At 37.4% G+C, this 24,734-nt stretch overlaps 1 protein-coding gene across 1 annotated transcript in view; it reads left to right on the forward strand.

Annotated features, from left to right (window-relative positions):
- Window positions 1-1,383, forward strand: part of LOC128689622 (balbiani ring protein 3-like) — a 127,491-nt gene extending 126,108 nt beyond the window's left edge. Inside the window, exon 16 of the mRNA XM_070087711.1 lies at window positions 1,183-1,383. The gene's annotated coding sequence lies outside the window, so the exon portion shown is untranslated. The remainder of the gene's footprint in view (window positions 1-1,182) is intronic.
- The last annotated feature ends 23,351 nt before the right edge of the window (window positions 1,384-24,734 follow it).

Below are 24,734 nucleotides of genomic sequence, written 5' to 3' on the forward strand. Positions count from 1 at the left end.
AGATCTATACTTACTCCCTGTTCAGTACATCCACACTTACTACTGTGCAATCTACATCTACAGGACCTTAAATTCCAATAATAACCTTGACCTAAAACGCTTTCTTGATAGTTGTGACAGAACCCACAGGCACAACACCAGACACAAACATCTCTACGACATTCCCCGTGTCCGACTAAACCTTTACAAAAATTCAATGTATGTCAAAGGCCCTAAAATCTGGAACACCCTACCTGAAAATTCTAAAACTGCAGACACATTCACCTTCAAAACTACCACCAGAAAACATCTTATCTCCCTGATACACCCTGTCAACTAATTATACGAATACCACCTGGTGGTTCACACTTACACTCACTCACCCATTTGACCATAAACAGAAATATCAATCTCAATCTCAAAATAATGAATCTTAACTAGTCATAAGTTGGCCTGTGATACTCCAATACTGAAACTATGTATAGTGCCAAAACAAAAGCATTCACATTGCTAAACTCACAAACTAGTATTTAGTCACTTAGCCATAATACCAACTTACCTCATAATTTTGTAATATTTTAAACTTAAGATTTAATCTAAGTCTGTCCGAAATGCCTAGCCATGCTAGGTGTTCTAGTGGTACACTCTGTAATTATTTTACTACATGTAAACCACACAATAACCAAATTATGTAAACTCAGCGCTGTAATCCTTATAGAGAATAAACGTTGAATTGAATTGAATTGAATTGTTCCCGGCATTTTGGTTGACTGTTACAACACGCATGGCTTACGGAGGAAAGATTCTTATTCCACTTACCCATCGATATCAAAGGAAAAAAACAATAAGAACAAGAACTATTAAGATAAAATCAAAGAAAACTTAGATAAGTGTGTATATATAAACATGTACATGTATGTGTAGTGTGACCTAAGTGTAAGAAGAAGTAGCAAGACGTACCTGAGATCTTGCATATTTATGAAACAGACAAAAAACGTCAGCAATCCTACCATCATGCAAAACAAATACAGGATATATATATATATATATATATATATATATATATATATATATATATATATATATATATATATATATATATATATATATATATATATATATATATATATATATTATTCTTCATTGGAATTATGTATCAGTTTTTCCAATAACTTTTCAAGAATAATTCTTGTATAATTTCAGGTGAGCTAATCATAAAGAATTTAGATGAATCTTGAAACAAGTCTCCTCGAGAACTGTGTCCACAACTCACAGAAGAATCACTGCTGCATCACCACGAATAACTACATTTCAGCTTCCACTCATTTTTGTATAATCAACATTTATTAAAAAAAAGAAACTGGGTGTATGAAGCTACTAGTGTATGAAGTCATTAAATTAGTGCATAAAGTTACTTACTCGGTGTATGAACCACTAACTCTGTGTATGAACCACTAACTTGGTGTATGAACCACTAACTCTGTGTATGAACCACTAACTCGGTGTATGAACCACTAACTCTGTGTATGAACCACTAACTTGGTGTATGAACCACTAACTAGGTGTATGAACCACTAGCTAGGTGTATGAACCACTAACTCTGTGTATGAACCACTAACTAGGTGTATGAACCACTAACTCTGTGTATGAACCACTAACTTGGTGTATGAACCACTAACTCTGTGTATGAACCACTAACTCGGTGTATGAACCACTAACTCGGTGTATGAACCACTAACTAGGTGTATGAACCACTAACTCTGTGTATGAACCACTAGCTAGGTGTATGAACCACTAACTCTGTGTATGAACCACTAACTCGGTGTATGAACCACTAACTCTTGTGTATGAACCACTAACTAGGTGTATGAACCACTAACTCTGTGTATGAACCACTAACGGTGTATGAACCACTAACTCGGTGTATGAACCACTAACTCGGTGTATGAACCACTAACTAGGTGTATGAGCCACTAACTCTGTGTATGAACCACTAACTAGGTGTATGAACCACTAACTCGGTTTATGAACCACTAACTAGGTGTATGAACCACTAACTCGGTGTATGAACCACTAACTAGGTGTATGAACCACTAACTCTGTGTATGAACCACTAACTCGGTGTATGAGCCACTAACTCTGTGTATGAACCACTAACTAGGTGTATGAACCACTAACTCGGTGTATGAACCACTAGCTAGGTGTATGAACCACTAACTCGGTGTATGAACCACTAACTAGGTGTATGAACCACTAACTCTGTGTATGAACCACTAACTAGTTGTATGAACCACTAACTCTGTGTATGAACCACTAACTCTGTGTATGAACCACTAACTCGGTGTATGAACCACTAGCTAGGTGTATGAACCACTAACTCGGTGTATGAACCACTAACTCGGTGTATGAACCACTAACTCGGTGTATGAACCACTAACTCGGTGTATGAACCACTAGCTAGGTGTATGAACCACTAACTCTGTGTATGGACCACTAACTCTGTGTATGAACCACTAACTCGGTGTATGAACCACTAGCTAGGTGTATGAACCACTAACTCGGTGTATGAACCACTAACTCGGTGTATGAACCACTAGCTAGGTGTATGAACCACTAACTCGGTGTATGAACCACTAGCTAGGTGTATGAACCAATAACTCTTGTGTATGAACCACTAACTCGGTGTATGAACCACTAACTAGGTGTATGAACCACTAGCTAGGTGTATGAACCACTAACTCTGTGTATGAACCACTAGCTAGGTGTATGAACCACTAACTGTGTATGAACCACTAGCTAGGTGTATGAACCACTAACTCGGTGTATGAACCGCTAGCTAGGTGTATGAACCACTATGTGTATGAACCACTAACTCTGTGTATGAACCACTAACTCGGTGTATGAACCACTAACTAGGTGTATGAACCACTAACTCTGTGTATGAACCACTAACTCTGTGTATGAACCACTAACTCGGTGTATGAACCACTAACTCTGTGTATGAACCACTAACTCTGTGTATGAACCACTAACTCTGTGTATGAAGCACTAACTCTGCATGAACCACTAACTCTGTATATGAACCACTAACTGTGTATGAACCACTAACTCTGTGTATTAACCACTTACTCTGTGTATGAACCATTAACTCGGTGTATGAACCACTCTGTGTATGAACCACTAACTCTGTGTATGAACCACTAACTCTGTGTATGAGCCACTCTGTGTATGAACCACTAACTCTGTGTATGAACCACTAACTCTGTGTATGAACCACTGTGTATGAACCACTAACTCTGTGTATGAACCACTAACTCTGTGTATGGACCACTAACTCTGTGTATGGACCACTAACTCTGTGTATGAACCACTAACTCGGTGTATGAACCACTAACTCGGTGTATGAACCACTGTGTATGAACCACTAACTCTGTGTATGAACCACTAACTCTGAGTATAAAGCACTAACTCTGTGTATAAAGCACTAACTCTGTGTATGAACCACTCTGTATGAACCACTAACTCTGTGTATGAACCACTAACTCTGTGTATGGACCACTAACTCTGTGTATGAAGCACTGTGTATGATGCACTAACTCTGTGTATGAAGCACTAACTCTGTGTATGAACCACTAACTGTGTATGAGCCACTAACTCTGTGTATGAACCACTCTGTGTATGAACCACTAACTCGGTGTATGAACCACTAACTTGGTGTATGAACCACTAACTCAGTGTATGAACCACTAACTCGGTGTATGAACCACTAACTCGGTGTATGAGCCACTAACTCTGTGTATGAGCCACTAACTCTGTGTATGAACCACTAACTCTGTGTATGAACCACTAACTCGGTGTATGAACCACTAACTCGGTGTATGAACCACTAACTCAGTGTATGAACCACTAACTCGGTGTGTGAACCACTAACTCGGTGTATGAACCACTAACTCTGTGTATGAACCACTAACTGTGTATGAACCACTAACTCGGTGTATGAACCACTAACTCGGTTTATGAACCACTAACTCGGTGTATGAACCACTAACTCGGTGTATGAACCACTAACTGTGTATGAACCACTAACTCGGTGTATGAACCACTAACTCGGTGTATAAACCACTAACTCGGTGTATGAACCACTAACTCGGTGTATGAACCACTAACTCTGTGTATGAACCACTAACTCGGTGTATGAACCACTAACTCGGTGTATGAACCACTAACTGTGTATGAACCACTAACTCATATAACTTATGTAACTATTATATAATGTCGTGTTTGGTATCACTGTCATGTAATAGTGTGTGTTTTGTGTCACTATCACTTAATGATGAGTGTTTTGTGTCACTATCACTTAATGGTGAGTGTTTTGTGTCACTATCACTTAATGGTGAGTGTTTTGTGTCACTATCACTTAATGGTGTGTGTTTTGTGTCACTATCACTTAATGGTGAGTGTTTTGTGTCACTATCACTTAATGATGAGTGTTTTGTGTCACTATCACTTAATGGTGAGAGTTTTGTGTCACTATCACTTAATGGTGAGTGTTTTGTGTCACTATCACTTAATTGTGTGTGTTTTGTGTCACTATCACTTAATGGTGTGTGTTTTGTGTCACTATCACTTAATGGTGAGTGTTTTGTGTCACTATCACTTAATGGTGAGTGTTTTGTGTCACTATCACTTAATGGTGTGTGTTTTGTGTCACTATCACTTAATGGTGAGTGTTTTGTGTCACTATCACTTAATGGTAAGTGTTTTGTGTCACTATCACTTAATGATGAGTGTTTTTTGTCACTATCACTTAATGATGAGTGTTTTTTGTCACTATCACTTAATGGTGTGTGTTTTGTGTCACTATCACTTAATGGTGTGTGTTTTGTGTCACTATCACTTAATGGTGTGTGTTTTGTGTCACTATCACTTAATGATGAGTGTTTTTGTCACTATCACTTAATGGTGTGTGTTTTGTGTCACTATCACTTAATGATGAGTGTTTTTTGTCACTATCACTTAATGGTGTGTGTTTTGTGTCACTATCACTTAATGGTGAGTGTTTTGTGTCACTATCACTTAATGGTGTGTGCTTTGTGTCACTATCACTTAATGGTGAGTGTTTTGTGTCACTATCACTTAATGGTGTGCTTTGTGTCACTATCACTTAATGGTGTGTGCTTTGTGTCACTATCACTTAATGGTGAGTGTTTTGTGTCACTATCACTTAATGGTGTGTGTTTTGTGTCACTATCACTTAATGGTGAGTGTTTTGTGTCACTATCACTTAATGGTGTGTGTTTTGTGTCACTATCACTTAATGGTGTGTGTTTTGTGTCACTATCACTTAATGGTGTGTGTTTTGTGTCACTATCACTTAATGGTGTGTGTTTTGTGTCACTATCACTTAATGGTGTGTGTTTTGTGTCACTATCATGCCATGGTTTGTTTTGTATCATTTATATTGTTAAATATAAAACGTTTCCTTGAGTCCTGTAATATTATGAGTTACGGAAAGTTACTTACAATTACCGTAACTTATTAATCTCCGAAGTGTTTACTTCCATAATTTAATTATGCCAACAGTTGTTACTAAACTGATATAATCTTGACATTATGTATCATATTTGATTCAAAACAAAATATTGTGTGAATATTCATTGATTTGTTTCATGTTTAATAAAAATCATCAACACTAGCCTCTTATTTATCATAAACATTCCAAGTTAATAATAAAGTTAGAGGTGCACGGATGTGTGCATTAAATTACTGAAAATACTCTTCAGAAGCTAGGTATAAAAATGCTTCTTATTCTTCAGAAAGAATTTGAAAAAACTGCTACAAATTTCCATTATTTCACTAGAAACAATAAAAATATTCCAAGCGCTTCCATGATTTTCCACAAATGCGCTTAGAATGTTATTAATTTTCAGTATAGTTAAATTGCATATTAAAACGCTTTTACAGAGTGTTAGTGTTACGAGTTTGATGTCGTAGGTTAGGTTAGGTAAGGTTCGTCAGGAAACAGGACAAATGTTTCCTGACGCGGGTCTTAGTCAGATGATGACCCGCCTTTGGAGCTTTTGGTCATCTGACCGAGGCCTTCCGCTGGCTTACCGGTCCACCCCTTTAAAAATTATGGTCATTTATAACCATTGTTCGTGATGATTTTTTGATGTCGTAACTTAAATAAAATGTTCCTGGCTCCTAAAGGCTGCACACACTGCTGTCTAGGGGTTATAAAATTACACTGAAAAACACAGCAAACCTTGAGCCAGCATGTACTCATATATTAAACAATATTAATTATTATTATTAGGAATGTGGGAATTAATTACCTGTATGAACCTCATTAGTTACATACCAGTAATTTAATGAAAGTAACAAAGATAATTATTTCTTACCAATTGCTACTGAGGCATGTAGGAATTTTGAGACACACCAGGAGAATGTTTCCCTTCGACACCTACTAACCTCACATAATCCCACAAGTTACTCTGGACCTATATTAACTTCAAATTTAATAAATACAACCAATGATTCTGGTAATATTTACATAAAATTTATATGGACTGTATGTTAAATTGACATAAATAAGAAATACATGTACATATTTATACATCATATGAGAAAAATTTATGTTACCAACACTCGCCAAATTTGTCTGGAGATGATTTAGATGCAGCTGGATCCCCCACAATCCCTGCCTAGATGAGGAACCTAACTGGCCAGAAGTTCAACATATGAAGTGGCAATATATAGCAATGGTTATAAATGACCATAATTTTTAAAGGGGTGGACCGGTAAGCCAGCGGAAGGCCTCGGTCAGATGACCAAAAGCTCCAAAGGCGGGTCATCATCTGACTAAGACCCGCGTCAGGAAACATTTGTCCTGTTTCCTGACGAACCTTACCTAACCTAACCTAACATATGAAGTGCTATACTTAGCTGTGGGTGTTTATGTCTCATTATCCACTTTAACATCAAAGTCCTGCCAAGTCGTTGGTTTCTCACACACTGCAGGACTGTAGCTCCAATTCTTCTTGTTCCTATTTAAGAAGTTTAAGCCACATTTAACCTCCAGATCTACGAGATAATTCTCTCACATTTCACTATCATCTTGTCCCTCCAGTTACAATATGGCGTCCCTCTCCCAGTCGACGCGACGAATTCGCTGGTTCCCTTTTCAATTTCTAAATTAATTTTAACCAACAACAATGTATTTCATTAACTTACATGCTAAAATACACTATAATTTCGGGAAATACACAATATTTTCCACAAGGAAGGAAGGATAAAAACTCACCTATATAAAAATACATGTATATTTATATTATTAGTAACTTGTATACAACTTGTACCCCTCAGGGAAGGTTCCTTGATGTTGGTGAGGGGCTCTTGATTTAGGGAATTGGATCTGTGCTCCAGTTCCCGAATTAAGCCTGAATGCCTTCCACATTCCCCCCCCCCAGGTGCTGTATAGTCCTACAGGTTTAGCGCTTCCCCTTGATTACAATAATATATACAACTTATAACTACTACAAAAAACTACCATACTACAGTTCACATTAACTCACTAGCACACTGATACTAATTAATTAAACAAAATAAATGAACATTTTGAACAAGGAGGCTCCATGACACCCCCCCTTTCTGCAGGCTACTTAGCCTACAGTGCAAACATTAAATTTTCTCCAAAAAACAGGGCTTTGCATCCTAGGGCTTTACAAATTAACATGAGAGCACTTAAACACAAACACCTATGGTATACACTAAAAAACTTACCAAAATTACCTACTCAAACTAACATTAACCTATGACAACCTCACCCAGCTGCGCTCCTACATGTACTGAACTAAAACACGCCTCTCATCTGCTGTCCTGGCCACTGCCTGACTGACTGGAATGAAACGCGTTCGCCTTCATGAAATAATACACGTTCGCTTTCAGTATACTACACGAAAAATGACATTATATATGGAACGTTATTTTATATATAAATTTTTTAATTCAGTACTTCGAAATAGTTAGATATTATTATTTTCAATGACAATGGTATATTTTTACTTTTGGACCAAAACTAACTTAGAAACCTGAACGAACCTTCCTAAAACTAACTAGCTAAATTCTGCTATATAATTTAAATTTAGTTAATATTACTTAAAATGAATGTTACATACTTTTATCATTATGCTCAGATCGATTTCTACTGATGTATGGCGAAAACAAATTTTCATTCAGATTATTCGACAAAGTGAGCCTTGCCAATTAGGCCAAACTGGACGAACCGACCGAACTTTCCTAAAAAAAAAAAAATAAATTCATAGGTAACTTTTTTCAATAACAATTATATAATGATTTTTATTAGTGGACCAAAACTAACTTAGAAACCTCACTTAACCTCCCAAAAACTAACAAACTAGCTAAATTCTGTTACACACACACACACACATACATACATATATATATATATATATATATATATATATATATATATATATATATATATATATATATATATATATATATATATATATATATATATATGTCGTGCCGAATAGGCAGAACTTGCGATCTTGGCTTAAATAGCAACGCTCATCTTGCCATATAGGACAAGTGAAAAATTGTGTATGCAATAATTTCGCCAAAATCATTCTGAACCTAACGAAAAAAATATATTTGATAGTGTTTGTTTAGTACTAAATTATTGTAAACGTATTTAAAATATATTTAGTTGGGTTAGGCTAAAATAAATTGCTCTTGTTACAATAAGGTTAGGTAAGTTTTCTAAGATTCTATTGGTGCAAAATAAAATTTTTTTACATTAGCATTAATGAAAAAAATATATCTTCAAACATATAAGAAAAAATTTCAGAAAGGACTTAATTTTAAATGAGTTCTTGCTAATTGACCAGTTTTACATATTCGGCACGACATATATATATATATATTATATATATATATATATATATATATGTCGTGCCGAATAGGCAGAACTTGCGATCTTGGCTTAAATAGCAACGTTCATCTTGCCATATAGGACAAGCGAAAATTTGTGTATGCAATAATTTCGCCAAAATCATTCTGAACCTAAAGAAAAAAATATGTTTGATTGTGTTTGTTTAGTACTAAATTATTGTAAACGTATTTAAAATATATTTAGTTGGGTTAGGCTAAAATAAATTGTTCTTGTTATAATAAGGTTAGGTAAGCTTTCTAAGTTCCTTTTGGTGCAAAATTATAAATTTTTACATCAGTATTAATGAAAAAAATATATCTTTAAACGTATAAGAGAAAATTTTAGAAAGGACTTAATTTTAAATGAGTTCTTGCTAATTGACCAGTTTTACATATTCGGCACGACTTATATATACATATATATACATATATATATATATATATATATATATATATATATATATATATATATATATATATATATATATATATACATATATATATATATATATATATATATATATATATATATATATATATATATATATATATATATATATATATATATATATATATATATATATATATATATATATATATATATATATATATATATATATATATATATATGTCGATTCGATGGGACACCCTTGCAGACTCCTCCAATAGACCAGTTCCTCCCAAAGAACACAAACAGTCCCACTGGGACAAACCGATCATGGAAAAAATCGCCAACACAATGCTCTCCAACGCCTCAGGAAAGGATAAAGCTCGTCTCCTGGCAGTGAAGGCACCACACTCAGGAGATTTCCTTTTAGCTGTTCCCAATTCCTCCCTGGGCACCCGACTAGACCCACAGGCCATTCGGATTGGTGCTGCTCTTCGCCTAGCCTCCCCCATCCTCATCGAACATAGGTGTATTTGCGGCAGGGCGACAGCTGATCATTTCGAACTTCATGGTCTCGTGTGTCACACAGCAGAAGTGAAGTATGCCAGGCATGAAGAGGTCAATGACATCATAAAGAGAAGCCTCCCCACAGCCCGTTGCCCAGCTCAACGGGAACCCCAAGTGTAGAGGTCTGACGGAAGTCAAAAGCGTCCTGATGGAGCCACTATGCTACCCTGGAAGGATGGAAAGCAGATTGCCTGGGACCACACCTGTGCTGCCACATTGGCAGACACCTACTTGCCATACTCCGTGGTGGAAGGGGGTGGAGCTGCCAGCCACAGTGAGACCCAGAAGATCCGCATATATGAAGACCTTCCCCCTTGTTATAACTTCATCCCAATAGGGTCGGAGACCCTTGAAGCATGGGGCAAGTGTGCTCTAAAGTTCTTCAAAGAGCTGGGTGAAAAGCTCGTCATAGAAACCAAGGACCACATTGCGACCAGCTTCCTCTTTCAGAGACTCAGTGTTGCGATCCAGAGAGGAAATGTCTGCAGCATTCTTGGCATGCAAGTGTGCTCTAAAGTTCTTCAAATAGCTGGGTGAAAAGCTCGTCATAGAAACCAAGGACCACACTGCGACCAGCTTCCTCTTTAAAAGACTCAGTGTTGCGATCCAGAGAGGAAATGCCTGCAGCATTCTTGGCACGCGTCCCACCACCGGAGAGCTGGACAAAGTATTCGAGATGTAGCTCTGAGTTATCTGTGTTGTTTTACTTTCTATTGTATTTTTGTGAATGTTTTGACAATGCATTTTGTCTTTAAATAAAGTATCTATAAAATATAGGGGGTGGTAGGAGAAAATTGTCAAACAGCTTCAGGGAGAACCTTGAGTTTCTCTGAGGATGAGGGTCCCCAGGCCAGTTCTAGAGGTGGTACCTCCCTATATATATTTTAATATGTATATATATATATATATATATATATATATATATATATATATATATATATATATATATATATATATATATATATATATATATATATATATATTTATATATATATATATATATATATATATATATATATATATATATATATATATATATATATATATATATATGTAGTGCCGAATATGTAAAACTGGTCAGTTAGCAAGAACTCATTTAAAATTAAGTCCTTTCTGAAAATTTCTCTTATACGTTTAAAGGTATATTTTTTTCATTTATGTTAACATAATTTTTTTTAATTTTGCATCAAAAGAATCTTAGAAAACTTACCTAACCTTATTATAACAAGAGCAATTTCTTTTAGCCTAACCCAACTAAATATATTTTAAATACGTTTACAATAATTTAGTACTAAACAAACACAATCAAATATATTTTTTTCGTTAGGTTCAGAATGATTTTGGTGAAATTATTGCATACACAAATTTTCACTTGTCCTATATGGCAAGATGAGCGTTGCTATTTAAGCCAAGATCGCAAGTTCTGCCTATTCGGCACGACATATATATATATATATATATATATATATATATATATATATATATATATATATATATATATATATATATATATATATATATATATATATATACAGATGGTTAAAATCTCTCACATGAATAAACAGAACATTAGAATCTTGTCCAGTTCTAATGCTTTATTATCATTATTAAAGATTAGCCGGTATTCTCCCGGCCCGGGCCTTTTCCAAGTGGTGGCCCGGCCTTGGCTCCCTCTTTAGGGAGTGTCTGAGACCGAAGTCTCCCATGGGAGGAGACACAAGTACCTCCTCATCTTTGGGACCAACTGTCCCCAGGCCTAGCCACAAGCTAGGCCTCTCTGGTCTGCCATCCCCGCCCCAAGGGAGCTAATGGGAATGACAGTCTTATGAGCTAAAGGCTCGGGCTCAGGCACCTACCCTACCCTAGAAGGGTTAATCATGGTGTTGATGAGTTCTAATGCTATATTTATGCTGTTTTAATCTTAGTTCGAGACTTTTACCAGTTTGACCGTAATAAACTTTATCACATATTTTACAAGGACCCTCATAGACACATCCGTCAGCATTTTGGAGGGAATATTTTATCAAAATATTTTTTTACTCTATCAAGATTTTTAAATACAACTTGGATATTAAAAGTCTTAAGAAGAGAAGGCATATCAACCAAGTTTTCACGACAAGGGTGAACCAACATATTTTTAGTTGAATAAGGTTGGTTGTCCCTTTTTGGACTGTAAAAAGTATTTCTAGCTATTTTAAAGGATTAATCAGTTATGTTTCATGGGTATTTTAGATTATTAACTATTTCATAAATTTTGGAGATTTCATCATATATGAACTCTGGATTACTAATACGTAAAGCTCTAAAAAACAATGAAGAGAAAACCGATAATTTAACTCTATCCCTTATTCCGCTCGTAAATGTTATCTTGCTCACACTCCAACAGCACGATAAGTCCTACAAACCATTTGTGTTCATTCGCTCCTATCTAACTCATGCTTTCTGGAAGTCTAAGCCCCTCGTTTACAAAACCTCCTTTACCCCCTCCCTCCGACCTTTCCCATGGCGATCCCTACCCCGTCTTCCCTCCACTTCAGATTTACACACTCTCCAAGTCATTCTATTTCGTTCCATCCTCTTTACATGTCCACACCATCTCAATAACCCACCATCAGCCCTCTGGATAAAAGTTTTAGTAATCCTACACCTCTTCCCAGACTTTAAACTACGAATTCACTGCATTATATACACACCACACACACTGCCCTCAAACACGACATCTCCACTGCCTCCAGCCTTCTCCATGTTGCAACATTCACAAACCTTGTTTATTCAAAATCCATGAATACCACAAAAACCTCTTTGCCTTTATCTGCAAACACTTGGTCTACACACTCCCTACACTTCCTAAAGCCTCCTTGTTCATCTGCTATCCTGCTCTCCATCTTACTCTTAATTCTTTCATTAATATTTCTACCATACACTTTACCAGGTATACTCAACAGACTTATTCCCCTATCATTTTTACACTCTTTTGTCCCCTTTGTCTTTATGCAAAGGAACTATGAATGTTCTCTGCCAATCCAAAGGTACCTTACCTCTTCCCTACACTTATTAAATAAAATCACTAACCACTCCAAAACTATATCCCCATCTGCCTTTAACATTTCTATCTTTATTCCTTCAATCCCAGCTGCTTTACCCCTTTTCTTTCTACCCTCTGCCCCACGCTCTTCCCCCACACTCACAACTGGTTCTTCCTCACTCCTATAAGATGTTATTCCTCCTTGCCCTATACTCGAAATCACAACTTCCCTATCTTCATCAACATTTATCAAATCCTCATAATATTCTCTCCATCTTCCCGATACCTCTAACTCTCCATTTAATAACTCTCCTCTCCTATTTTTAACTAACAAATCCATCCATTCCCTAGGCTTTCTCAGCTTATTAATCTCACTTCAATTTTGTTAATATTTTCAACAAGATTTGTTGATAACATCTCACCCACTCTCACTTGCTCTCTTTTTACATTGCTTCATGACTCTCTTAACCTCCCTTTTTTTCTCCTTATACCCCTCTTTGCATTACTTCTAATTTGTAAAATCCTCTCATATGCTAACTTTTTCATCATTACACCAGTCTCTCTTCTTCCCTCCCTCACCCACTTTCCTGTAACCGCAAACTTCTGCTGAACACTAACACTACATTCTTAAACTTACCCCATACATCTTCGACCCCATTGCATATACACACACTAGCCCATCTGTCCTCCAACAGTTGTTTTAATCTTATCCTAACTGCCTTCTCCTTACTTGCTCTTACTTGCTGCTTCCATTTTAATTGTATCCCATCTATCTATCTTTCACTCTCACTGTAGCTACAACTAAAAAGTTATCTGATATATCTGTGGCCCCTCTATAAACATGTACATCCTGAAGTCTACCGAGCAGTCTCTTATCTACCAATACATAATCCAACAAACTACTGTTATTACGCCCTGTATCATATCTTGTATACTTATTTATCATCTTTCTCTTAAAATATGTATTACCTATAACCAAACCCCTGTCTATACAAAGTTCAATCAAATGCTCCCCATTATCATTTACGCCTGGCACTCAAAACTTACCTATCACACCCTCTCTAAACGCTTCTCCTACTTTAGCATTTAGGTCACCTACCATAATTTCTCTCTCACTTGGCTCAAAAGTTTCTACACACTCGCTTAACATCTCCCAAAATCACTCTCTTTCCTCCACACTCCTCGCTTCTTCGGGTACATACACTCTTATTATGACCCACTTTTCATATCCGACCCTTATATTAATGCATATAATCCTTGAATTTGTACATTTATATTCCGTCTTCTCTCTCCATAACTGATCCTTCAACATTATTGCTTCCCCTTCATTAGCTCTACCTCTCTCAGATACTCCTGACTTAATCCCATTTATTTCTTCCCACAGAAAGTCCCTTGTCCCCTTCAGTTTTGTTTCGCTTAGGGATAGGACATCCAACTTCTTTTTATTCATAACATTAGCAATTATTTCTTTATCTTCTGCACTACATCCACACACAATCAAACATCCCAATTTTATAGTTTTTCTTTTCCATATTTTTAGTATTTTATACAGGAGAAGGGGTTACTAGCCCATTGCTCCAGGCATTCAGTCGCCTCCTACGACACGCACAGCTTACAGAGGAAGATTTCTTTTTCACTTTCCCATGAAGATAAGTAGAAATAAACAAGAACAAGAACTAAGAAGAAAATAGAAGAAAACTCAGAGGGGTTAGTATATATATGCTTGTACATGATGTGTAGTGTGACCTAAGTGTAAGTAGAAGTAGCAAGACGTACCTTCAACCTTGCATGTTTATGAGACAGAAAAAGACACGAGCTATCATACCATCATGCAAAACGATTACAGGCTTGTGTTTCACACTCATTTAGTAAGACGGTAGTACCTCCCTGGGTGGTTGCTGTGTATCAACCTACTATATATATATATATATATATATATATATATATATATATATATATATATATATATATATATATATATATATATATATATATATATATATATATATATATATATATATATATATGTACATATATATATATATGTATATATATATATATATATATATATATATATATATATATATAAATATATATATATATATATATATATATATATATATATATATATATATATATATATATATATATATATATATATATATATAGAGAGAGAGAGAGAGAGAGAGAGAGAGAGAGAGAGAGAGAGAAATTCCGAACGCTTTCGTGACTACTCACATTATCATATATATATACATATATATATACATATACATATACATATACATATATATATATATATATATATATATATATATATATATATATATATATATATATATATATATATATATTTTTTATATTTTATTATCACACCGGCCGATTCCCACCAAGGCAGGGTGGCCCGAAAAAGAAAAACTTTCACCATCATTCACTCCATCACTGTCTTGCCATATATATATATATATATATATGTGTGTGTGTGTGTGTGTAAAACTGGTCAATTACCATGAACTCATTTAAAATTAAGTCCTTTTTAAAATTTTCTCTTGTACGTTTAAAGATATATTTTTTCATTTATGTTAATGTAAAAATTTATTTTTGCACCAGAAGAATCTTAGAAAACTTACCTAACCTTATTATAACAAGAGCAATTTATTTTAGCCTAACCCAACTAAATATATTTTAGATTTATTTACAATAATTTAATACTAAACAAACACAGTGAAATATATTTTTTTCGTTAGGTTCAGAATGATTTTGGCGAAATTATTGGATACACAAATTTTCACTTGTCCTATATGGCAAGATGAGCGTTGCTATTTAAGCCAAGATGGCAAGTTCTGCCTATTCGGCACGACATATATATATATATATATATATATATATATATATATATATATATATATATATATATATATATATATATATATATATATATATATATATATATATATATATATATATATATACATATATTCTTCTTTCTTTCAACACACCGGCAGTATCCCACCGAGGCAGGGTGGCCCAAAAGGAAAAACGAAAGTTTCTCCTTTTACATTTAGTAATATATACAGGAGAAGGGGTTACTAGCGCCTTGCTCCCGGCATTTTAGTCGCCTCTTACAACACGCATGGCTTACGGAGGAAGAATTCTGTTCCACTTCCCCATGGAGGTAAGAGGAAATAAACAGGAACAAGAACTAGAAAGAAAATAGAAGAAAACCCAAAGGGGTGTGTATATATATGCTTGTACATGTATGTGTAGTGTGACCTAAGTGTAAGTAGAAGTAGCAAGACATACCTGAAATCTTGCATGTGTATGAGACAGAAAAAAAAGACACCAGCAATCCTACCATCGTGTAAAACAATTACAGGTTTCAGTTTTACACTCACTTGGCAGGACGGTAGTACCTCCCTGGGCGGTTGCTGTCTACCAACCTATTACCTATATATATATATAAATGTATATATATATATATATATATATATATATATATATACATACATGTATATATATATATATAATATATATATATATATATATATATATATATATATATATATATATATATATATATATATATATATATATATATATATATATATATATATATATTTGATAATGTGAGTAGTCACGAAAGCGCGTGGAATTTCTCTATTCTTTCAGAGTGGTTGTTTTGCATATATATATATATATATATATATACATATATATATATATATATATATATATATATATATATATATATATATATATATATATATATATATATATATTTCCAAAATATAGGGAAGTACCACCTCTATAGCTGGAATGGGGACCCTCATACTCAGAGAAGACAATAAACGTACCTCAGGGAAAACTCAAGGTTCTCCCCGGAGCTGTTTGAATATTTTCTTCTCCTACCAGCCCCTATATTTTATATTCTATGTGAACATTTATTAATAAACAGAATACATTTACAGAAAAACATAAACATAAATACAATGCCACAATGTATCAAAGATCATGAATTTCCTCCAGCACCTCCGAGGCTGGACGTGAGCCAAGTATGCAGCAAGCATTTCCCCTCTGGATGGCTACGCTGAGGCACTGGAACATGAAAGTGGCTGCCCTTGGGTCCCTGGTGGTGTCGATGAGTCTGGAACCCAATTCTTTAAGAAAACATGTGGCATTTTTTTTCCACGATCCCAAGGTCTCTGATCCCACTGGGACAAATTGATACTGTTTGCTAATGTTCCTGTACTTGCTGATCTTGTACTCCTCCCTGTGGTCAGCAGCTCCTCCCTGTCGCCCAACACTGTGATGGATGCAGGTGTCAGCCAGTGTGGACACACAGGTATAGTCCCATGCTAAGAGCTTGCCATTCTTCCAAGGATAGATGGTGATCCCGTCGGGGCAGTTTGCTGGGTTGTGGGTATTGTTGGCTGCTAGTGATCGGGACTCCGTCTCGGCTGGGCATCCAGCTGTAGCAAAGGTTCTCTTAATGATGCCGTTGACCTCATTGTGTCTTGCATGCCAGCCCTTGGTTTTGGAACAGTTAAGACCATGTAGACCGTATTGGTCTGCTTGCGCTTCGCCGCAAATACACGTATATTCAATGTGAATTGAGGCAGCAAGGCGCAGAGCCACTGCAATACGGAGGGTCTTATTGTCGAGTCGCGACCCTAATATATATATATATATATATATATATATATATATATATATATATATATATATATATATATATATATATATATATATATATATATATATATATATATATATATAGATGAGAACCAGAAACCATAATTTTAGAACCATTGTTCTATATTTCTAACAACGGTACGCTGCGTGTGACATGTCACTACTTTCTGCAACAATCACTAATAATTCAGAATATTCTAATAATAACACCTGTTCATATTTCTGTCAAATTTCTATATTTGTACTGGGGAATATTTTTTGAATACATAGGTTTGCATAATTCAGCATCGCATATCGCAGTGATGTAAATATAAAAAAAAGTCGAATTGGATCAAAATGTACATTGCTTAGTTAATACAAATATTAGGCACATCAGTACCTAGGAGCTGAGTCTACATTCAAAACATTTTTGAATACATGAAGCCTGGAACAATGGCTATTGTTAGATCATATAAACAATGCAACATCTGCTTCATTGTTCAGATTTAATACAATTATTCTCACTGGTTGGTAATGAGGACAAATGTCATTTACCTCCAGATAATCGATTTGTAAGTTTATTTGGTGGCCCTGAGAGTAACAGGTGTAATGGTCCATGGTGCTTCGTCTCTCACTTCGTCGTTGTCATAGCCTCAAATAAGACCAGGAAGCTGTGTTTCCTCCGAAGGGAAGAGAAGTGAAAAGTGGTTACTGCCGACTAATGGAAACTGTGTTGAGGAGCAGCACCGTCAACATGAGGAGAGTGGGGTGGGTGAGCCTCGCCTGTTTCATGGTTGTCATGGCCCTCGACAGACACCAGTGGGTAGGTATATAAGGCACGATAAACTTTGACAGTCCTACAGTGTTATGATTCTGTTTAAAATACAGAATAGTAAACTTCAAGGTGTTAGCAAAGAAAATATGATAAACTTATAAGATGCCAACCATGTAAATAGCTAAAAACAAAAACATGAGGTGGGCCAAACCGACATAGGTTCGAATCCTAGGCTAGTCGCAGTGTTGTTAATGAGTAAATATCACTCATTCGTGGTTACAATAATATATATATTGCTCGTGAAGGCTAGTACACCAAACGGGGACTTGAATGAAATTAGCTCAGATGCACCCACACCACCGTATGTCCTCGGATCAAGGTAAAACACCTAGCTCTGGTGGGTGCTCAATTTTTGTAGGATTATGTGGTCATGTGGGTTAGAGCGTCATGTGATTTTCGCTAACCATGAGGCGGGCCAAATGGACATTCGTTCGAATCCTCGGCTAGTCGCAGTGTTGTTATTGCTTAAATACCACTCGTTCGTGGTTACAATAATATATAACATTATCTCAAAGTGGCCACAGGACTAGAACCTGGAAACTCACATCAGAGTTAAGATACTTTATCCGCAACGCCAGACTTAAGATAATAAGTATGGGTGCCTAACAGAAGTTAGACGATGTTTCCCTATTACCAGAAGCACCCAGCTTGTGGAAAATTATTTCATCAAATCCTTCCACATAGAGTGAAGAACAGAGAAGATTTTGAAGTGTTTAACAATTCGCAAACAGACCTGGTGCTTCGAGGTATGGTAGAAACATCGTCTTCACTGGTCGCTACTAGGTCACTCTTCCTGCTCCTCGAGCTTTATCATACCTCTTCTTACAGCTGTGTATGAATTCTGCTTTCACTACATCATTTTCCAGACTATTCCTCTTCCTGATTACTCTGTGATTGAAGAAATACTTCCTAACATCCCTTGGTGTGTGTGTGTGTGTGTGTACTCACCTATTTGTACTCACCTATTTGTGGTTGCAGGGGTCGATTCACAGCTCCTGGCCCCGCCTCTTCGCTGATTGCTACTGGGTCCTCTCTCTCCCTGCCCCATGAGCTCTATCATACCTCGCCTTAAAACTATGTATGGTTCCCGCCTCCACTACGTCACTTTCTAGGCTATTCCACGGCCTGACTACTCTATGACTAAAGAAATACTTCCTAACATCCCCTTGATTCATCTGAGTCTTCAACTTCCAATTGTGACCTCTTGTGTCTGTGTCCCTTCTCTGGAACATCCCGTCTTTGTCCACCTTGTCTATTCTGCGCAGTATTTTATATGTCGTTATCATGTCTCCCCTGATCCTCCTGTCCTCCAGTGTCGTCAGGCCGATTTCCCTCAACCTTTCTTCGTAGGACAATCCCCGTAGCTCTGGGACTAGTCTTGTTGCAAACCTTTGCACTTTAATTTCTTGACGTGCTTGACTAGGTGTGGATTCCAAACTGGTGCTGCATACTCCAGTATGGGCCTGACGTAAATGGTATACAGTCTTAAACGAATACTTACTGAGGTATCGGAACGCTATCCATAGGTTTGCCAGGCGCCCGTATGCTGCAGCAGTTATCTGATTGATGTGCGCCTCAGGAGATATGCTCGGTTTTATACTCACCCCCAGATCTCTTTCCTTGAGTGAGGTTTGCAGTCTTTGGCCATCTAAACTATATTGTGTCTGCGGTATTCTTTGCCCTTCTCCAATCTTCATGACTTTGCATTTGGCAGGGTTAAATTCAAGGAGCCAGTTGCTGGACCAGGCTTGTAGCCTGTCCAGGTCTCTTTGTAGTCCTGCCTGATCCTCATCCGATTTGATTCTTCTCATTAACTTCGCATCATCTGAAAACAAGGACACTTCTGAGTCTATCCCTTCTGTTATGTCGTTCACATATACCAAGAACAGCACAGGTCCTAGGACTGACCCCTGTGGAACCCCGCTTGTCACAGGCGCCCACTCTGACACCTCGTCGCGTACCATGACTCGTTGTTGCCTCCCTGTCAGGTATTCTCTGATCCATTGCAGTGCCTTTCCTGTTATGTGTGCCTGATCCTCTAGCTTTTGCAGTAACCTCTTGTGAGGAACTGTGTCGAAGACCTTCTTGCAGTCCAAAAATATGCAGTCGATCCACCCCTCTCTCTCTTGTCTTACTTCTGTCACCTTGTCATAAAACTCTAGTAGGTTTGTGACACAGGATTTTCCTTCCCTGAAACCGTGCTGGTTGTCAATTATACACTTGTTTCTTTCCAGGTGCGCCACCACTCTCCTCCTGATGATCTTCTCCATGACCTTGCATACTATACACGTTAGTGTGTGTGTGTGTGTGTGTGTGTGTGTGTGTGTGTGTGTGTGTGCGCGCGCGTGTCGTGTCGTGCGTAATTAGCCGAATCGTCCAGTTGGCCAATTTAGAAAAGCTTCACTCTGCCGAATCAGCCTAATGAGAATTGTTATTGACATAAATATGAGGAAATCGATCTGAGCATTACGAAAAAATATATATTATTAATTTAATTTGTTTATTTTTATTTTTTTTTATTAACGCATCGGCCGTTTCCCATCAAGTTAGGGTGGCCCGAGAAAGAAAAACTTTCATCATTCATTCCATCACTGTCTTGCCAGAGGCAAGACAGTGCAGACACTGTACTTCCCATCTCCAGGACTCAAGTCCGGTCTGCTGGTTTCCCTGAATCCCTTCATAAATGTTACTTTGCTCACTCCAACAGCACGTCATGTCCTTAAAACAATTTGTTTCCATTAGCTCCTATCTACCCCCTCCCTCCAACATTCCCTAGGTGGACCACTACCCCTCCTTCCATCCACAAGAGATTTATACACTCGACGTTATTCTAGTTTGATCCAGCCTCTACATGTCCAAACCACCTCAACAACCCCTCCTCAGCCCTCTGGATAATACTTGGAGTATACCTGGAGAGAGTTCCGGGGGTCAATGCCACTGCGGCACGGTCTTTGATCAGGCCTCATGGTGGATCAGGGCCTGATCAACCAGGCTGTTACTGTTGTCAGCACGCAACCCAATGTGCGAACCACAGCCCGGCTGGTCAGGCACTGACTTTAGATGCCTTTCCAGTTCCTGCTTGAAGACAGCCAGGGGTCTATTGGTAATCCCTCTTATGTATGATGGGAGGCAGTTGAACAGTCTTGGGCCTCTGGCACTTATTGTGTTGTCTCTTATCGTGCTAGTGGCACCCCTGCTTTTCAATTGGGGAGATATTGCATTGTCTGCCGAATGTTTATTTGGTCTTTATAGCAGTATGTCATTGATGTCAGTTAGGCCTGTATACCATGTACATGTACTTGTAGTAAATAAAGATATTATTATTATTATTATTATTATTATTATTATTATTATTATTATTATTATTATTATTATCGTGTATCTCTCCCGCCTGCATTTTAGGGAGTAAAGGTTCAGGAACCTCAAGCGCTCCCAGTAATTGAGGTGTTTTATCTCCGTTATGCGCGCCGTGAAGGTTCTCTCTACATTTTCTAGGTCATCATTTTCACCTGCCTTGAAAGTTGCTGTTAGTGTGCAGCAATATTCCAGCCTAGATAGAACAAGCGACCTGTAGAATGCTATCACAGACTTGGCATCCCTAGTTTTGAAAGTTCTCATTATCCATCCTGTCATTGATACAATGACAGGATGCGATTGATACAATGTTATGGTCTTTGAAGGTGAGATCTTCTGACATGATCACTCCCAGGTCTTTGACATTGGTGTTTCGCTCTACTGTGTATTTGGAATTTCTTTTATACTCCAATGAAGTTTTAATTTCTTCACGTTTTCCAAATCGAAATAATTGAAATTTCTCATCATTAAACTTCACATTCTTTTCTGGGGCTCATTTAAAGATTTAGTTGATGTCCGCCTGGAGTCTTGCAGTGTCTTCAATGGAGGACACTGTCATGCAGATTCGGGTATAATCCACAAAGGAAGACACGGCGCTCTGGCTTATGTCCCAGTATATGTCCGATATGAGGATGAGGAACAAGATGGGAGCGAGTACTGTGCCTTGTGGAACAGAGCTTTTCATCGTTGCCGCCTCAGACTTGACTCTGTTGACTACTATTCTTTGTGTTCTATTTGTTATGAAATTATAGATCCATTTACCAACTTTTATTGTTATTCCTTTATCATGCATTTTGTGCGCTATTAAACCATGGTCACACTTGTCAAAGGCTTTTGCAAAGTCTGTGTATATTACATCTGCATTCTGTTTGTTTTCTAGAGCATTCACGACCTTGTCATAGTAGTCCAGTAGTTGGGCCAGACAGGAGCGACCCGCTCTAAACCCATGTTGCCCTGGGTTGTGTAACTGATGGGTCTCTAGATGGGTGGTGATCTTATTTCTTAGAACCCTTTCAAAAAAATTTTATGATGTGGGATGTTAGAGCTATCGGTCTGTAGTCCTTTGCTATTGCTTTACTGCCCTCTTTGTGGAGTGGGGCTATGTCTGTTGTTTTTAGTAACTGTGGGAGGACATTAGTGTCCATGCTCCCTCTCCAAAGGATGTTAAAAACACGTGATAGGGTCTTCTTGCAGTTCTTGATGAACACGGAATTCCATGAGTCTGGGCCTGGGGCAGACTGCATGGGCATGTCATTTATCTCCTTTTCGAAGTCACTTGGTGTCAGGATATCAGATAGGTGTGTGTCTACCAAATTCTGAGTTTCTCTCATAAAAAATACATTTAGGTTTTCGACTCTCAGTCTGGTTAGCGGCTCGCTAAAAACCGAGTCGTATTGAGACTTGAGTAGCTCACTCATTTCCTTACTGTCATCTGGATGTTGTTCTCGACTTTGATTTGACATAAGAAAAGAAATACTTTGGGTTTCTTTCAATTTCATTTATGACTTTTAGTTCTTCCCGCTTTTCTTGACTCCTGTAAGATTCCTTTAGCTATTTCTCTGACCAGTGTCTCCCTACATATTGCAGATATATTGGCCAATTTTAGTCGTTCTGTTATTCTTTGCCTTCACCTGTATAGGGAGCGCCTTTCTCTTTCTAGTTTACATCTTCTCCTTCTTTTCCTTAAGGGAATATGCCTTGAGCATACCTCAAGTTCCACGGAGTTAATTTGTTCTAGACATAGGTTAGGATCTGTGTTGCTTAGGCTATCTTCCCAGTTTATGTCATTTAGGTCTTGGTTTACTTGGTCCCACCTTATGTTTTTGTTATTGAAGTTGAATTTGGTAAAGGTTTCCTCGTGACTGATCACATTTTGTCGGTTTGGGGCTCCAAGCATACATGTCTGAACCTCTATTATGTTGTGATCTGAGTATATTGTTTTTGATATGGTGACATTTCGTATCAGATCATCATTGTTAGTGAAGATGATGGCCAGTTGTTCTCCAATCTTGCAGGCACTATTACTTGATGATTTAAGGTGAATTTGGTGCAGAGATTTGAAAGCTTGTGTGTGTGTGTGAGTTTTCATCTGAGCTGCCTCCTGGTGTTATCTATGCTACATTATTTTCTATATTCCTCCATTTTAGGTGCCTTAGGTTGAAATCCCCCAGGAGCAAGATGTTGGTGGCAGCGGCTGGAAGATTTTCCAGACAGTGGTCAATTTTCAAAAGTTGTTCCTGGAATTGTTGGGCCGTTGCATCCACAATGACAAGGTTTTGGTTCCCAATCTTTACTGCTAAAACTTCAACTACATCATTTGAGGCATACCATAGTTCTGAGTACATAAGTGACTGTGATATACAGGCCAATCCCCTTTCCTCCTTTTTCCCTGTTCACTCTGTCGCATCTGTATAGGTTGTAACCCTGGATCCATATTTCATTGTCCAAGTGATACTTTATGTGGGTCTCTGTGAAAACCGTAAACATTGCATTTGACTCTGTGGGCAGTCCACGGATGAAAGGTATTTTGTTGTTCGTTGCTGGCTTTAGACCATATATATCTGCAAAGATGAATGTCGTCGGACTGGAGGTATTGGTGGTATGGGGAAGTGGGGGTCTTTTTTTTCCTGGCATTAATATCTGTTGTTTTGTTTTGGAGTGGAGGCCATCGACTGTGATTCAACTCCAGAAATGATCGGTGTTGGTGTACGATTTACGTCATTTCCTGCCAGCTTTTTTTCCGTCCTGGCGCTATAAAACCTCTCTGGAGTGGCTGTGGCTATCCAGGTTTTCCCATGGTCTGGATGTTCAGTATCTTCTTGTATCCTTTAGGTGGTGTATGGAGTATCTGCCAATGTAATGTGGACTCAAGAGTGACACATTTCAGGGTGGAAAATCTTACAGGAAGGGAGATTGCATTTCCTGTTGTCATATGGGCTCGGCATGTTCTGGGGTGGTCA

The sequence above is a fragment of the Cherax quadricarinatus genome, chromosome 22 (assembly GCF_038502225.1).
Source record: "Cherax quadricarinatus isolate ZL_2023a chromosome 22, ASM3850222v1, whole genome shotgun sequence".
Classification (NCBI taxonomy): Eukaryota; Metazoa; Arthropoda; class Malacostraca; order Decapoda; family Parastacidae; genus Cherax; species Cherax quadricarinatus.